Genomic DNA, 16,906 nt, shown 5'->3' with positions numbered 1-16,906 from the left:
GTGGGTTAGCAACACGCCCTGATGGTTTCACAATGGGGCCTAGGGTTTCTGGGCTGGGGTCTTTCACACTTAGTATCACATCTCCATGAACATCACCTCTTGGGGCTTCCCCTTGACAGCACTTGCACCCTCAATTCCCTTTTCACTATGGTGGGTAGAAATATCATCCTTTGACTTGGGGAAATGACTTCCTCTTTCTCAGAATGGGGTTGTTCACAGAGTGCAACAGGTTCAGGCTGATTGACACCAAAGAAGCTATTCCACATGAGCCTGCTGGATTCATTTTTTTAATTTGTTCTAATTAGTTATACATGACAGTAGAATGTATCCTGGCATTTTATACATATAGAGAGTATGACTTCTCATTCTTTTGGTTGTACATGATGTGGAATGACACTGGTTGCGTAATCATAAATGCACATAGGATAGTAATGTCAGATTTATTCTAGTGTCTTTCCTATTCCCATTTCCCCTCCCTTCACTTCATTCCCCTTTGTTGAATCCAAAGTAGTTCTATTCTTCCCTATCCCTACCCCCTTATTGTGAAATTAGCATCTGCATATCAGAGAAAACTGGAGAACATCATGCTAAGTGAAATAAGCCAATCCTAAAAAAACCAAAGGCAGAATGTTGTCTCTGATATTCGAAGCCTGGTAGACTCTGCAGCCTCTGCCTTCTCTACCACCATAGGAGCTCAGGCCAGCTCATTCTACAGAGATTCAGTCAAGTTGAACTCAGGCTGCTCCCCACTCCCTGTCTTGATGCAAAACCTTTTCTCTTGCATGTCTCTTGGAGTTTTCTCATATCTTATCCACTTCAGACCTTCCTGCATGCCTCTGCTCACACTTGATGCTTCTTTTCATGATCTTTCTCCTTTGGGATTACCTGACTCAGATGCTTGTATCATGGTGGCAATAATTCTGGGGGTTCACCGGTCACTTTCTAGTTGTAAGTTTAGGGTGTTAGCAAGGCATGTAGCCTGTTGAATTCTCACATCTCCAGTACCTGGTCTGCTACACAAGGAAAGGATAAATTTGGGTGTGATCAGGTCTCTGTAGTCACTTTTGGTAAATTCTGTCATAAACTTCACTGGGGCGTTCATGAGGTTAGTCTTCAAAAGCAGATCCTCAGGGGTAAGGTTTCTGTGTGTGGTGTTTAATGCAAGACCCTGCTGTCATCAAAGCTGTCTTCTCTGTTACTTGGATGGTTGGCTTTTCTGAAGTACAGGTGCTAGCTGCCGCTGTGAGACCTGCCTCCCTTCCATCTCCTCCTGCTATGCAGTCCAACCTTGGGGACTCCTGAAGACTCAGAACACATGTAACCAGCCCTTCACTACTCTTAACTCTATTGGGGCATGGGACGCACGTTCTGTGTATCCATACATTGTGTTGATCTTTTGGATGATCAAAAAGAATTTTCAGTGTGTAAGAATTCTTGATCAGATTTTTTTCAGACAAATTCAAACCAGACCACCATCTCACCTCTCGTTTTAGGTTCAACAGATAATATATTCCTTGCACTGGAAGTTTCCTTGTTGACTTTCTGTCACACTTTCTTCTAATATGCACCCTAGGGACCCAAACCTTAGGGATACAGATGATTTTTTTTGCATTCAATTTTAAATTGTTTATATTGTTTCAGTTATTAATAATGAAATGCATACTACCCTTTTCTATCCAGGACTCCTTTTTCTTTATTTATTAGTTTTGTAATCTATAATTTTACAGAAGTAAAACTGTTTTCCTCCTTCCTTCCTTCTTGCTTTCTCTTTCTTTTCCTCTTCTTCTTACATTCTTTATTTCTTGTAGTTACTAAGCATTGGGTTTATGGGACATTTTCTAAAGTTGTAGGTAACATACTCATTACATAATAGTAACGGCTCAAAATAGCTTCTTATAAATTTTATAGTGATATCCTTGACTGGTACTATTCACTGATATAAGGGAATATATTTAATGTAGAAATGGCATGAAAGTATTCAGGCTGCTTAAATAAAAATTGCCTAAGTGAAACAAGATGTAAATATTTGTGTTAATTTTAAGCTAATTTCTATATATGTTTTGTTAAATAAAAGTGTCACATTGGAGAAACTTTATCTTCCAATAAAAGAAATAATAATATATTTGTTTTAATAGATTCACAAGGATCATTATGTATGGGGATAATCCAACTGTTGTTTAATGGATGCAAGAAATTTTGGCAAGGGCTTGGTTTGCCTTTCTTGTTCTATTTGGCTCCCTTGAGGAGTTCCTTCCATATCTTTAAAACATCTCCTCTGCCCACCCCCCCATCAAGATTTTATTGAGAATAGCCATAATTGACCATTATTGAGTACAGTGTGCCACATACTAAACAAAATGAGTCAAATTCGTTGGCACATTTTTTTGATCGAGGGGAAAAATGCCAATAGTTAAAGACACAGTAAAGATTTGAACAATTCAGTGGGTTCTGATAAGTGTATACCCATATTTCTACCCAATCAAGTTACTGAACACTTCCACCCTAGAAAGGGGACCTTCCAGACAAAGTTTCATTCTAGCAAAGGCACACCCACACTATTTGCAGACACTATTCTGGTTCCTATCACTTTACTTTCTCCGAATTCATATAAACATGATCATATAGTGTGCAGCATCTTTTATGAAAAGCGTTTCTTGCACTTCACTTTTGTTATACAATTTGTCACTTGTTTGATTTTTAGTTGATGCAAAATATTTTATGTTATGCTATCATCTATTTAACAATTCCCTTTTTAAAAAAAACATGTTTTTACTGTTTTAAGCTAGCATAAACAAACTCGCAGAAGCACTATATGTCAATTCTTTCTGTGAGCATATAGTTTTACTTTGTAGGATAAATACTTAGGAGTCCAAATGGAAGGTCTTTGGGTAAAGTGTATTTCACTTTAAAAGAACTTCAGAAGTCTACTTATTCCATTTCATCAATAATACTTGATACTGTCTTTAATCTTAGCTACTCTGGTAGGTATAAAATTGTATCTCATTGTGATCAGTGTTCCCTTGATGAGTAATGATCTGGGTCCTGTTATTTAATCATACGAACCTCATTTTGCTTACCTGTACAATGTGCTTATTGTATCAGGTTTCACAATGCTGTGAAAATTAAGTGAGATCTGTGTATATAAACAACGTGCAATATCAAGCAAGAGCTTAATAAATGTAGGTTAAAGAATACCTCTTCAGACCGTGCCACAACCGTCACTCTTCTTCTATTTCTCTTTCGTTTATGTTATTCCTCCAAGCTCAGCCAATCCAACAAACAGTTGCTTATTTCTTAGCCATTTTTAGGTTCAAAGCATGGTTTTATGTTCTGTGCCAGATCAGTTTCTCTACTTCATTCTCATTTGATATTTACTTTTGGAATCTCAGTAACATTGGGACAGTTTACTTGGACAGTGGTATCAAGTTTTTGTTACAAGTGTTTTTTTTTTTTTATCAAGCAATTTGTATTCTAATATTTCTAGAGAAAAGTAATACAGTGTCCGTTTGTCCCAAGTGCACTTCAATCTGTTTCTTCTGTTATTAAGCATCCTGAGATATGCTGACTTTTACTGCCCTTGTATTTCATGTAACCATGTATCTTTGAAGCACTGTTTCATATTTTGGGGGCTTTGTGTGTTACAAATTCAGAAATGAGTAGCTCTCTCCTCCAGTGGAAATGGAAATACCTGTGAATCTTTCGTCAGCAGAAGGTTTTCTTTCATTGCTGTAACTAGAAATTCTCAGCAGATGAAGAGGGGAGTTACTAGGAGAGAGATAAAGCAAAATGATGAAGAAAGCCAGAAAGGTGACATTTGTGTAAATGGGTCAAGTATGGATGACTTGGAAAGGAGGACAAAGGAAGAATAGGAGAGGAAAAGCTTTCTCATCGCCTAAACAGGTCCAAGAAAAGGGGCAGAGAATTGTTTAGAGAGAATATGCAGAAAGGACTTGAAAAAATTTTAGTGATATTTTGGAATATTCCTCTAATGATATATACACCACCATTTGGAGCAGAATTCAGGCTAGAGCAGGACCATCCTGCATTAATGGGAAACCAGAGAGGGAGACTCTAGTACATGCAACACAATCTAGAACTGCAGTTACAAGTTCACCCTGAAGTCACTGTGCCCTCTTCAGTTGTCTTGATATGTGAACTTAAGGCACACCTTCAAAAGATTTCCTCACTGAATATTGAAAAATAAATTGTTTCTACTGCCATAGGGTTGTTCTTCTAAATAGTGGAGATGTGCATGTGAATCGAATCGCTTAGCACACGGTTTTGAACATAGTAGGGGTATGATAAATTCTGGCCCCTGAAATTAATAGGGTTAAGAACCTATTCTACTCCATATATTATGCTAGGATATTTAGGGTATAATTTTATTTATTTCACAAAGTCAGAGAGTAGATATTACTACTCCTGTCTTGCAGATGAGGAAACTGTGGTTCAAGGAAATCAAGGCATTTGTCTAATTCCAAAGATTGGTCTGCATATTTCTGTTGCCATTTTAGGTTACACCAAATATGAAATAAGTCTCTATGGAAAATTTTGTAACTATAATCCTGCCTATTTTATAGACAGCATCCTCTCATTAGGCTAGTTAAGAAATTTTAAGAAGAATGATGAGGGAAGGTGCTGTGAAGGTTCAATATAATTTAATATCTATTTATTGGTCAATTTGTCTATGTGCCTATTGATCTAGACACCTAAATGGGATAGTCTACAGGTTCATTAAACACCATAGTAATCACAGGAAGAAGGGTTGCAAACTGTCTTATTGATAAAGCATTCAATATCTATTTCTTACTCAATTCTCCTTACCCTTAATATAAATAAGAAATAAAATGGAGAGATGATCTATTTTACCTATTCATTTTGATATATGCTCATTTGAGGCATTCAAAATGTTGACTTTCTCTACCTGTGAACATCTCTATCGATGAAAACATAACAAAACTGTAAATGTAGTTTCCAATTTCTTCACGTGTACAAAGTCACAGAGATTTAACAATGCAAACATACACCATAAACTTAAAAATGTAGACTTAAAACAATAAAACTAAATGAAAGAGATTCCAAAACAAGATAAACTCTTTTTAGAAAGAAGAACTATGGCTGGTTTTATTCCTGAGGGCACAGTAGGAGCATATCCCGAGGAGAATCTATCCAAATATTTAATGTGATTATATAGTTCCTGGCCTTTAAACTTTGTAATTTTTAAAAATATTGGAAGAATTTTAGATTTGCTTAGTATGTGAAAATATCACACAAAGTTTTCTTATAAACCTTACCATGTTTACCTGATTGGTACCATTTTAATTTTTATGATACATGTTTCATTACTAACACATGAACTTTTAAAATTCTTTTCTATGGTTTTTCTGTTTGATTTTTGTCCAGAATACCATATTCTATTTAATTTCTATATATCTTTGGCCTCCTCTTGGCCTCCTTGTTTTCAATGACCTTGGCAGTTTTCTGGAGTACTGGCTGAGTAACATGGAGAATGCCCCTCAATTTGAGTTTATCTGAATTTTCTTCTTATGTTTGGCTTAGGAGAAGATCACAGAAGCACAAGTGCTATCCTTATCACATCATTTCAAGGATATATGTTATCAACATGACTTATTACTAACGATGCTGGTCTCAATCATCTGGCTGAGGGAGTGTCTGCCAGGTTACTGAAACTCATCCTTCCCTTTCGATATTCTTTAGAAGCAAATGACCAAGTGTAGTGCTCATTGGAGATAGGACATGGGGTGAAAAATTAAGTTCCACATGCAGGAGAGGAAAGAGTCTACATAAACTACTAGAAATTCTTCTGTACAGGATATTTGCCCCCTCTTCTCCATTTATTTCCTTGTTTAACCATTTATTTATGTCCTAATTATTTTATGGATATTTAATTACTTTGAGCTCTGATTTAGTAATACACAATTTAGATTGGTTGCTCATATTGTTTCAGCTATACCCATGTCTTCTGTGTCAGTAGTATGCTATTTCATGTTGTCCCCTGGGGTTTTTGCCATGACCACATTCTGTGTTTCCTGATCAACTTCATCACTTTCTGGTACTTTATTTTGAAATACTGTTAGATTCATGGAAGAGCTGGCAAGACAGAATAAAGTTCCTTTGTACCCTCCACCCACTTCCCCTTTTGTTAACTATATCATGGCTATGTTAGACGTTATCAAAAGTAAGACATTGACTTGGTACAGCACTAAGATGCAAACTCTATTCAGTTTCCTCAGCTTTTCCACTGTTCTCCTGCTCCAGAGTCTAAAATAGTACAACCCTTTGTACGCAGCCCTCATGTCTCCTTAGTCTCCTTTTATTGTCTTTCATGATTTTGACAGTATCAAATACCAGTGGTTTACATATGTGATAATGTCCCTCAAATCTGCTCTGTTTAGCATTTTCTCATCATTAATATGAGGTTATAATTTGGAGGAAAAAATACCACTTGTCTTTTTAAATTCAGGTATGGTGGAAGTTCTGAATAACCTTAACTTCTGGCGACAATTACTGAATATCTGTGTGCAAATTGGCATTTGAGGTATATAATTGTAAAGTTTCTTCTGAAAGGGAGTGGCTGGGGATGGGCTTTGTCATAGGGGATGTGCTTAGCATGGGCAAGCACTTGGGTTTAAGCTTCAGCTCCCCCCAAAAAAAGGAAAAACAGACTGAAAAAGAAAAGACAATGCGATGCTTGAGATGGGGTGGGCTATTTGTCAAATCGGTAACCGATGGAGTATTTCACCTTCACATACCAACTTCTCGGCTTTATAAATAAGGTCTGTTTGTGGTCCACATTTTAGAGAAGTTTTTCATCTGAAGTAAATACTACATGGAGAAAGAATCTACTTAATTGAATCAGTTTTCTCCAAAGTTGTCCCATAATTGAGTGCCTCCTGTTGGGATTCCCTTTCACACTTCTCCCTGCATTGAAACTTGCTGATTCTGCTCCTGTGACCCAGGACTGTTTATAACTTAAATCATAAGCAACTTTATGTGGCAGTGTCTTAGAGAAAATCTCTGGCCACATATGACTTTCTAATATTTTATGTAAGGTGGTCTGTTAAGGCTTTATTATACTTCTTGCCACCAAAATGAATACCTAATAGAAAAATATAATCACCATAAAGGTTCATGATGAAAAGACTTTAAAAAAAAGAAGAAAACCATTTGGCATTAATATTAAGGTTTGCATCAGTGTATCAGTACTGTCCTGTAAAAAGGTCACATTTTACTTCATTTCAAGTCCTATGTTTGGGGATAAAAATATTGAAAGCACAGATTCTACTTCATGATACAATTTTATGCCAAGCAAATAAGAGCTAATAGATTATTGATGTGTTCAACATTTAATGGCTAGTTGCAAATTATTCTGTTTTTTTTTTTAAGTGAACTCTGCTCTTAAATATTCACCTGTTTTGGAAACCCAGCCAATGAAAGCCACTTATTTGACATCATCTGATTTTTTTGTGTAGCACTAAACCCTTAGTGGATTGAACTCTGCTTATCGGAGCAGTTGCTAGAGGGTATTGATATCCCTTTCCTTTGTGAACATTCTCTTTTCAGAGGCTTCTTTTTCTTTGTCCCTTCTAAGATTATAAATTCTTTCCAGTGTGAAATGGCCTGGGTTTGCAAGCAAGAAGATAAGGGTGGTATCCAATTGTACCATCACCTGTTAATGCCTGTTATGCTTGGCTAAGCTTCCAATTATGTGCCTCCATTCAATACAGTGATGAGGGACCTGTAATGACATGGTGTTAGTGATCTCGCCTGCTTCAAGGAAAAAGTTCTAATCTTTGAATAAATAACAAAAGGAACCTTTTGATAACATTTAGGCACTGAAGTCTCTGATTTTAAAGGTTAAGATAGTGGACTTTTGAAAAAACTCCGGCTCCAAACCTCAATTACACGCACTGAATCGTTAAGAACTTAACTTTCATGTGCGGAAAGTGAGGTTTTTTTTTTTTTTTTTTTTTTTTTTTTTTTTTTAATCTTCCAAGCTTTCAAGAAATTGAGGGCATGAATTGGATTTTGATTCATAAAATGAAAGTTCAAAAACTCTTTCAGTAAATGCAATAAAGTGGTATAATGAGATGTTTTAATGGCTTTACATTTTTCTTTTTTTTTTTCCCTCAACACCACTATTCTTAGCCAGAAACTGGCTGCTCTGTTCCACAGGCGAGGTACATTTGAGAGGCAGTATGCCACAGAGGTTTATGTATAGATTCCAGAGCCAGTTAGCCCAGGCTCAAATTTGGTTATTCTCCCTATACATAAGTCTCTTTATTAGCCAGGTAGGGATAATGATGGTTCTATGGGGATTAGTAAGTTAATAGTGGCAAGACTTAGAACAGGACCTGGCACAAATAGCTTTATATATGTCATATAATATTCACTATAATTCCTTTTTCAGTTATAACTATGTGTAATGAATGGACACCTCATATTTTGTTGGCACATTATTCCTTCATCTATTGCTAGCAAGTTTTTAGTATTTCCTTTGAGTAACAGCTCTCTGACACTCCATATGTCATGGTTATACTGTTTTGTGGGGCACTATGCCCTCCCTGAACCAATGGACTTGAAAGAATGACCAGCAGAGGTCTCCTGTCTCTCCCCCAGGATATGAATCTTGGACAGGGTGACACAGAAATGGAGTTATGCATACCAACCACAGTGTCTTAAAGTGCCTGTTTTGTTGCCCCTCTTACTTCTATCTCCATAATTTTCAATTTCAAGAAATTGAGGGCATGAATTGGATTTTGATTCAAATCCTCTCTCCTGATTTTTCTTTTCCAGACCCCTGATCTCTCCCAACACACATTAGCCTACAGGGAAGGTAGTTGGAGGAACATGTGCTGTTACTGGAGAGTGCCTGCTGGAGCCTCAAGTCCTATTTCATTTATCTACATGGTTCTTCCAACCACATAAATTATCTCCTTTTCTCTTATGATATTTCAAAAGACATTCTAGCATCCCTAGGAGATGTTATATTTAGGCATATTTGGAACCTCCCTGACTTATTCCTAGTATACATACATATTTCTATTAATTCTAATTGCATTTTTTTGTTAAAGATTTTTATATCCCTGTTCATAAAGGATAAGGGTCTACAGAGTCTTCATTCCCTGCATGCCTTTGTCTGATCTTGGTATCAGAATAATACTTATCTCTTAGAATGTGTTTAAAACTGCTTCTAGTTTTTGTCTTTTTTAATCTAGAAGAATTGAGAAAGATTGGTATCATATGATTTTTATAAAAGATTTAGTAGAATTCACCAGTGAAACTGAAGGGCCTGCCCATTTTATTTTGCAGTCATTTTTTAAATGGTAAAATATTTCTTTATCTATTATAGGTTTGTTCAGATGTTGAATTTCTTCTTGATTCGGTTGTAATAGTTTAGGTCTGTTGTGGAATTCTCTGTTTCATTCAGGATATCAATTTGTTGGGAAAAAAATGTTTCTAGTTTTCTACATATGATATGTGGGCTTATTCCTGGACTTCAATTCCCATCCATTGATCATTATCAGCACTCCACTGTCTTTATGCATTTTACCTATTTACTTATTTATTTTGAAGCAGAGTCTCAATAGTTTATAAGACTGTCCTAGAGCTTGTGGTTCTCCTGCCTTATCTTCTCAAGCTGGAATTAGGGTATGTGCTACCTTGCCCAATTAAACCCAGGTATTTTTTTTAAGATCAGTATTGATATCCTGCCTTTCAATTATGATTTTTAGTAATTTGAGTTTTTTTTTAATTTCCTGGACAAAGTAGCACAAATAATTTTTATATTTATAATTTCTCCATTGTTTTAGTCTATATATTTTTTATTTTCTACCATACTGCTTATTATTTATTTTTTCCTGTTTGCTTTGAATTAATTGTTCTTCTTTTTCTATTTTATTTAAGTGGAGACTTAGGTTATTTGTTTGAGACCTATCTTATTTTAAAACATTCGTATTTATAGCTATACTTTTTCCTCTTCTGCTTTAGCTACACATATTCAAAAAATTAATTTAAAAGTATTCTCTACTTTCTTTTGTTTATAATTTGATCCATTGTTTATTTAAGAATGTGTTATTTACTTCCTACCTTTACATGCAATCCCAATTTTTCTGTTACTAATTTCTACTTTTATTCTATCCACCTTGGAGTACATATCTTGTGCCTTTTTGCTCCTTTAAAATTCATTGATTTGTTAATGACTTGGCTCATGTTATACTCTGAAGAATGTTTCCTGTGTACTTGAAAATATATATATATATATATTCTGTTGCTGGGTGGGATCCTGTATAGCTGTCTGTTTGATTTAGTTCATTATTGTATTAGCTTTCTATTATTTTTGTACCAAAGACCACAAAACTCAATAGATTAAAACAACACAAATATGTTACATTTCTACAGGTCAGAGTTCCAATGAGTAAAATCAAAGTCTTGACAGTGTTGCATAGTTTCATGGACTGTCTAGGGAAGACTGTTTTCTTGCTGTTTTTCAGCTTTTATAGGCTTCCCACTAGTGGTCCTCTTCCTCTATCTCCAATTGGAGTCCTCATTTCACATCACTCTGATCTGTTCTCCTACCACTCTCTGCCAATTTTAAGATCATTTGTGATATCTGTGCCCTGTTTGGATAACCTGGATAATTTGCCTATTTTAAGTTCAACTCAACAGCAATATTCCATATTTCACTTTAATTTCCTTTGCTATGAAACATAATAGAAACAGATGCCCCGGTGTTTAGGGTAAACATACTTAAGATGCCATTATTCAGTTTGCCAGAGGTAATTTGTTGTTTATATATTCTATTTCTTTATGGATCGTGCCTCTACCTTTCTAACTCATCTTTTGAAAGTACGGTAAGAAAGTTTTTATTATTTTCTGATCATTTATTTCTCTCTTCAATTCTGTAGATATTTGATTCGAGTGTGTTGGTGTATCGTTGTTTGGGGAAGTAAGATTATAATGCATGTGTGTTCTACATTGTTTGACTCGTCATTATAAGAAGTCTTTCATTTTCTTGAGTATCATTTTTTCCATCTTAGTATTTTGATGTTAGTATAGAGTCTTTGGCACTCTTTAGGTTGCTCTGAGCATGGGATATCTATTTTAATCTCATTATCAATCTATTTGTGTTTGTAAACAAAAGGTAATTGAAATTGAAACATGTTTCCAAAAATTGCTATGTTAATATCTCCTTTTAAATGGAGTGCTTAGTCAATTTTAATTCAAATATTACATTTGTCACTTTGCTCTTTGTTTTCTATATGTCTTCTGCAATTTTTTCCTGTATTTCTCTACTATTGCTTTCTAGATATTCTCTGTATTATTTTATATGGCTTGTATAAAACATAGTACTTGAATACTTGAGAAAACTTAAGATTGGGTATTTTATAAACATCAAAAATTTATTTTTTATCTACAGTGTATAATGCTTCCCTTTTCTCACAGTCTTACCAATACTTTTTTTTCTTTTTGCCAAAAGTCATCTTAAGAGATGTGAGGTGATCATATTGTGGTTTCAATTCTCACGTTTCCTGATGCTTAGTGATACTGGACATTTTCTGATATATTTCTTGACCTGTGACAATGTCTTCATTTGAAAAAGTCTATTTAGGTTCCTTGTCCATTTTTAATTGAATTTTTTCTTGCTGAGTTATATGTATTTTGGAAGTTAATCCTTTATTAAATGCATAGTTTCCAAATACTTTCTCCCATTCTGTAGATTGTCTCTTTACTCTGTTGACTGTTTCTTCTGCTCTGCACGAGCTCTTCAATTTAATGCGATCTCTTTTGTCTATTTTTGCCTTTGCTGGTTGTGCCTTTGTTGTCATTTCCAAAAAATACCCTTGTCATGTATAATGATAAGAGCTTTCCCCCTATGCTTTTCTCTAGTAGTTCCCCCCCACACACCCCAGTTCTGTTGAAGTTTAGATGAGCAGGATTTTTTTTTTGTCATTATTTTCACACACAAAAAAAACCCCTTTGCTTCTTTTATTTTACAGCTTTCTGTAGATATTCTAAGAATACTTCCCTAAGTCTTGAAGATGTGATTTCCTATATTTTTCACTAAAGTTTTTATGGTTTTTTTTTTTTTTTTTTTTGCTTTATTTGTAGGTCTATGGTCCATCCCAAGTGAATTTTTATATAGTGTAAGTTATGGGTCAAGTTGCATTTCTTTTCTCAATGTGACTATCCAGTGATTCCAGCATCTTCATAAAAATAACTTCCTTTCTCAGCTGATGACCTTCATAAACATTTTGATACCAGGCAATGTCAGACCTCCAAAACTGATCTTACATTTTCCAGTTTACTTTTTAAAAAATGCTCATCTAGTTGCTTCTGTATTTTTATCAACATTTTTGGGTACGCCTCTCAATTTCTACAAATATGATTGAATTTGTTTTTGAAATTTTCATTGAACTCTCAGAAACAAAGACTTCTTAGTATGATTTTGCCTGGCTTTTCTGCACTGAACTATTGTGAAAAATTTTCCGTGGTATTATGATTTTACTCCTCCATCTCTGACTCCTCATTCTGATTCATTTACCCCATTCTTGCTTTAAAACGTGTGTGTGTGTGTGTGTGCGCGCGCGCGCGCGCGCGTGCGCCAACTAACTCTTCTTTCCAATGGTGCTTTTCTAATTGTATATGAGCCCCTGATTGAAATTGACCCACTAACACTGTAAATTTTCAATCCTGGGGTTCCTTAGTAAATTTGTATGGATGTTACCTTCACTGTTTCCTCTCTTTTATTTTTGTACTTTCATTCCCAGGTAACTCTTGCAAAATGCACAATCTCGAAAGTTTAATTCCGTCCTCCTCTTTGTTACTGTTGCCTTGCTGCCTAGCCCATTTCCTTGAAGCAACACTCTCGCCATCCCACTCCTTAGAGTGACCACCATTGGATGGCTCCCTTTACTTGCTATAAAAGACACAGATTCCAAGTTTCAAGTTGTAAATACACAAAGCATGTATCTTCTCATTTAATCATCACAGTGACTGTAATAGTACTGTAAATTTAAAGGTGTAGGACTCAAGATATAGAAAATCTAGGCAATTTCCCACCAGAATTAGTAAGTGGGAGATATTCTCACCCCAATAATGACATCGTTATACTCCTGTGTTTTAAGGCAAGAGTCATTTATAGGCTGAGGTTCACAATGGAAAAATACATAAATATATGACTTGAAAAGTTGAGGTTTCTATCCTTAGTTGTACTGTGTATTGTAACAGTAATTAGTAGGTAAAGGCATATTTTTTTCTTATTTTTATTAGATTCTGAAAAGAATCTTGAAATTCAAATCTTTTATCATTTGCTAGTCTCCATCGTTTTAACAAAGACAAAAGTAGCTAGTTCAAACTGACAATGTGAGAATAAGGAGAGGAAAGGTAACATAAAGGTACATATAGCTCATGAATAATCAATAAGCTCATTGTTCCCATGTCTGCTCTTCCTATTACCTTTTTTTAAAAAAAATTCATTGCACTTAAGGATATTTACAAAGTGTCAAGCAGTATCTTTTTTCTCAAGAATATATATTCTGCAGTCAAAATGGAAAGATTTAAACTTTCCTCCCATAGTTCTTAGTTCATCCTAACTGGGAATATCCAGACCTGGAAGAAGCAGGGAGTCTTTACAATATAACAGGCTCATATATTTAGATAAACCTACACTGTGTAATAAGACAGCCGTGGAGCTGAGCTCCAAAGATGCAAAACGTGCTTCCTCTGAGTAGGCCACTTTCAGTAAGTCAGGGGTTCCTTTTGTTATATATAACAAGAGAAATGAAAATGAATAAAGACAGCCAAAAGGGAAAAAAATTGAGACAGTAACATCATGGGTTTTGAAAATGGATCTATTCTTTGTGAGCAGGAACAATAAAAAAATTCAGGTAGGAAAAAGAATCAAGAAAAGAAATGAGATGATGCTTGTTAGAGGATCAAGGAGACCTGTGTTCTCTCAGACTGTGGTATTTTCTTCTTGCAACAAAGAGAAAGGTCATTTTTCAGACATGAAGATGTAGGGATAACTGTGCAATATGTATGCCTGATGAAAATGGGAATCAGCCAAGTGTCAATGCAAGGCATGAGGCAGTACTTAATTGTACTTAATTCTGAGCACTGGTCATTGGGTGGGTGGATTTGGAGTGGCTTAGAACTGCGGACCTGAAGAGAAAGGGAATGAGTTTTTAGCATCACTCACAAATGACTTGGTGTAACCCGTAAAGAAGGCTATGAGAATGTATTGTGGCATTAAGGATATTTACAAAGTGTCGAGCAGTATCACCATCACAATGGTGAAATAAGAGGGTTAAAAGGGAGAAAAGATCATCTCAAAGAATAGTTCATAATACATAAAACAATATTGACTTTCTTCCAGAGGTTTCCTTGGATCAGTAATTTACAAATTCCTGGGAGAATAATTTCTTTCCTTCTGTGGTCATGCATCTGGATGGGTCTCTGCCATTTCAGTGAATGACTGTTACAATTTTTTCATAGGGTTTATGGAAAAAGGCAGTTTGTTGTAGCAACCCAGACTTGAAGATCTAAGCGGTGGCAGAGTTTTCTGTTCTTTTCTCTCTGAACTCATGATGGACATTGTTATATTGCCCAGTGGACAGTTTCTAAAATGGCAATAGTAGTAGAATTTGCGCCAAGCTTAAGTTGCTTTAAAACATCTCTGATAATTCAATGGCTGACTTTGTCTTTGAATGTTTTCACATACAGAAAACTCAATACCTCTTGGAGTTATATATTCATCTTTCATATCGAGAATTTTCATATCAATCTAAAAATCCATCTCCCTGTGACTCCTGATCATTGACTTAGCTCTAGCACATGAAGTAAAATTTTGTAAGTCCCTTGACACATTAGTTTATAGGAGCTACTATGTCCGTTCCCTAATTCTTGACTAATCTTCCAATATATAGTCAAAAAATATCAACTTTCTTTAATGACATTCTTAACAGTTACTCCATTATATTTGTCTTCATGATCTGAATCTACTCTGAGGTGTCTATTTTTCTTCCAGTGTTGCAGATGTGTCTCATTACTTGTTCCATTTTTAGTTTCATAACTTTCATGTAATTTCTTAAGACTATTCTATTTTTGTTATAAATTTTCTTTCTTCCAAACATATATAATATAGTTCTCATGATTTATAGATATGAAGACTAATTAATGCTGCTTTCTATAAACTATAGCTGAAGTAAATGTGCTTCAGCAGCTATAGTCAATAGTAATTTAATCTTCACTCATTTTCATCCCATATGGAAGTTACTGGTTGGGTGTCTCTTCTGGGAATTATCTGTCCATTCAGTAACTGAAGATCTCAGGTTCCTTCTATGCTGGGTGACTGCCATCCTCACGGCTAAGCTGCTATTGCTATAATAGAAGGGTAACAGAACAAGGAGACATGGGAAAATGTTTACCAGCCAAGTTTGAAAATAGTGTATATTATTTCTTTCTCCATCCCAATGATCAAAATTAGTCATATTACCTTTTGTAGTGACACAGGGATAGAAAGCAATCTTTGTGTTTATCCAGAAGTTAAAATAGAGGATATGATGAAAATTGAGCATTGTCTATACCCCTCCTTGCCCCTTCTTTTCAAATACACATGATTCAGTTTGAAAAGGCAAGCGTTTCCTTAAGGAAGTAGAATTTGAATTGGACATGGAGGGTTTTCATAGATAGTAGGAAATCAGGAGAGGGTCCATGTGGATGACTCCCAGAGACAGGTATGCCCAAAACTGAGCATTTAGGACACTTCCTTGTTGAGTGGTTGAGAGTTTCTGGGACTGCTTCTACTTGATACAAAAGATCTGGTCCCAAGGTAACACATGATTATCCTCACTTGATAGCAATTAGCATATTTATTACTACTTTCTCAGATGCCCATTCAAAATGGAATTCAGTGAATTGATGCTGGATTCTGGGATTACATTTATTATAACTACTTGACATTTTAACATTCTCTTTTCATAAAAATATTGGCATCTTCACATGCATTAACTTTAGATGAGATGAATGTTTTTACCCAGCTTAGTAGAATTTCAGTTTCAATGATTTTTGGTACCTTTTTCTGATTTCTGATTACTTCATAGCTTAACCCCACCATCTCATGTATTTTTTCTTACACTCTGAAAACAGATATCTGGATGCCCTAATACCCTCAGCATGTTGAAAGAAAGTTAATAATTGTTACAACAACTTACTAGTGGTTCAAAGAAGATTATATGGCTCCCTGATTCATTCATTTTTTTCTTTCTTTGTTTGTTTCTTTCCTTCTTTTTTCTTTCTTTCTTTGTTTTTTACTGAGATTTTATACACAAAGAATAATGAAACCCCAAATTGGCCTATAAATATTCTCATATTTTTAATCTTTACTTTTATAAAATGAAGGAACAAATAGTTAATTTGAAAGGATTGGAACTGTGGTTTACCTCTGTTCCCCATAATTCATCTTTTGAGAAATGGTGCACAACTAAAGGTCAGGAAATGGTTAATACATCCCGTTCTGGCTTTTTCCTACCACATTAGTAACACACAGCTAAATATTTTACACTCTTATACTTTATTTATACATTGCCCCACCACATTTCTTATCCTCGATTGTCTTCAACTTCTGTAACATTCTTTTAAGACCTAAACATTGACGGAAATGTGACTGCTAACCAGGGATCCACGTGCCAGGCCTGGAGCTTCAATAAGCAAAAAGAGGGCAAATGAATACACGTCAAAGCCAATCCATGTCCATTTGTGTCCCCTCTGGGAGAATATTTTAATTAATCAGGAATTCTAAATCTATTTTAAATTGTAGCTTAAAGAAAACAAGAAGAATGGATAAGTCTAAATTAGGAAATAATGCTTTCTACTAGCTCACCTG

The sequence above is a fragment of the Callospermophilus lateralis genome, chromosome 15 (genome assembly GCF_048772815.1).
Source record: "Callospermophilus lateralis isolate mCalLat2 chromosome 15, mCalLat2.hap1, whole genome shotgun sequence".
Classification (NCBI taxonomy): domain Eukaryota; kingdom Metazoa; phylum Chordata; class Mammalia; order Rodentia; family Sciuridae; genus Callospermophilus; species Callospermophilus lateralis.
The sequence above is the reverse complement of the archived record's forward strand: the minus strand, read 5'-3'. Positions refer to the sequence as shown.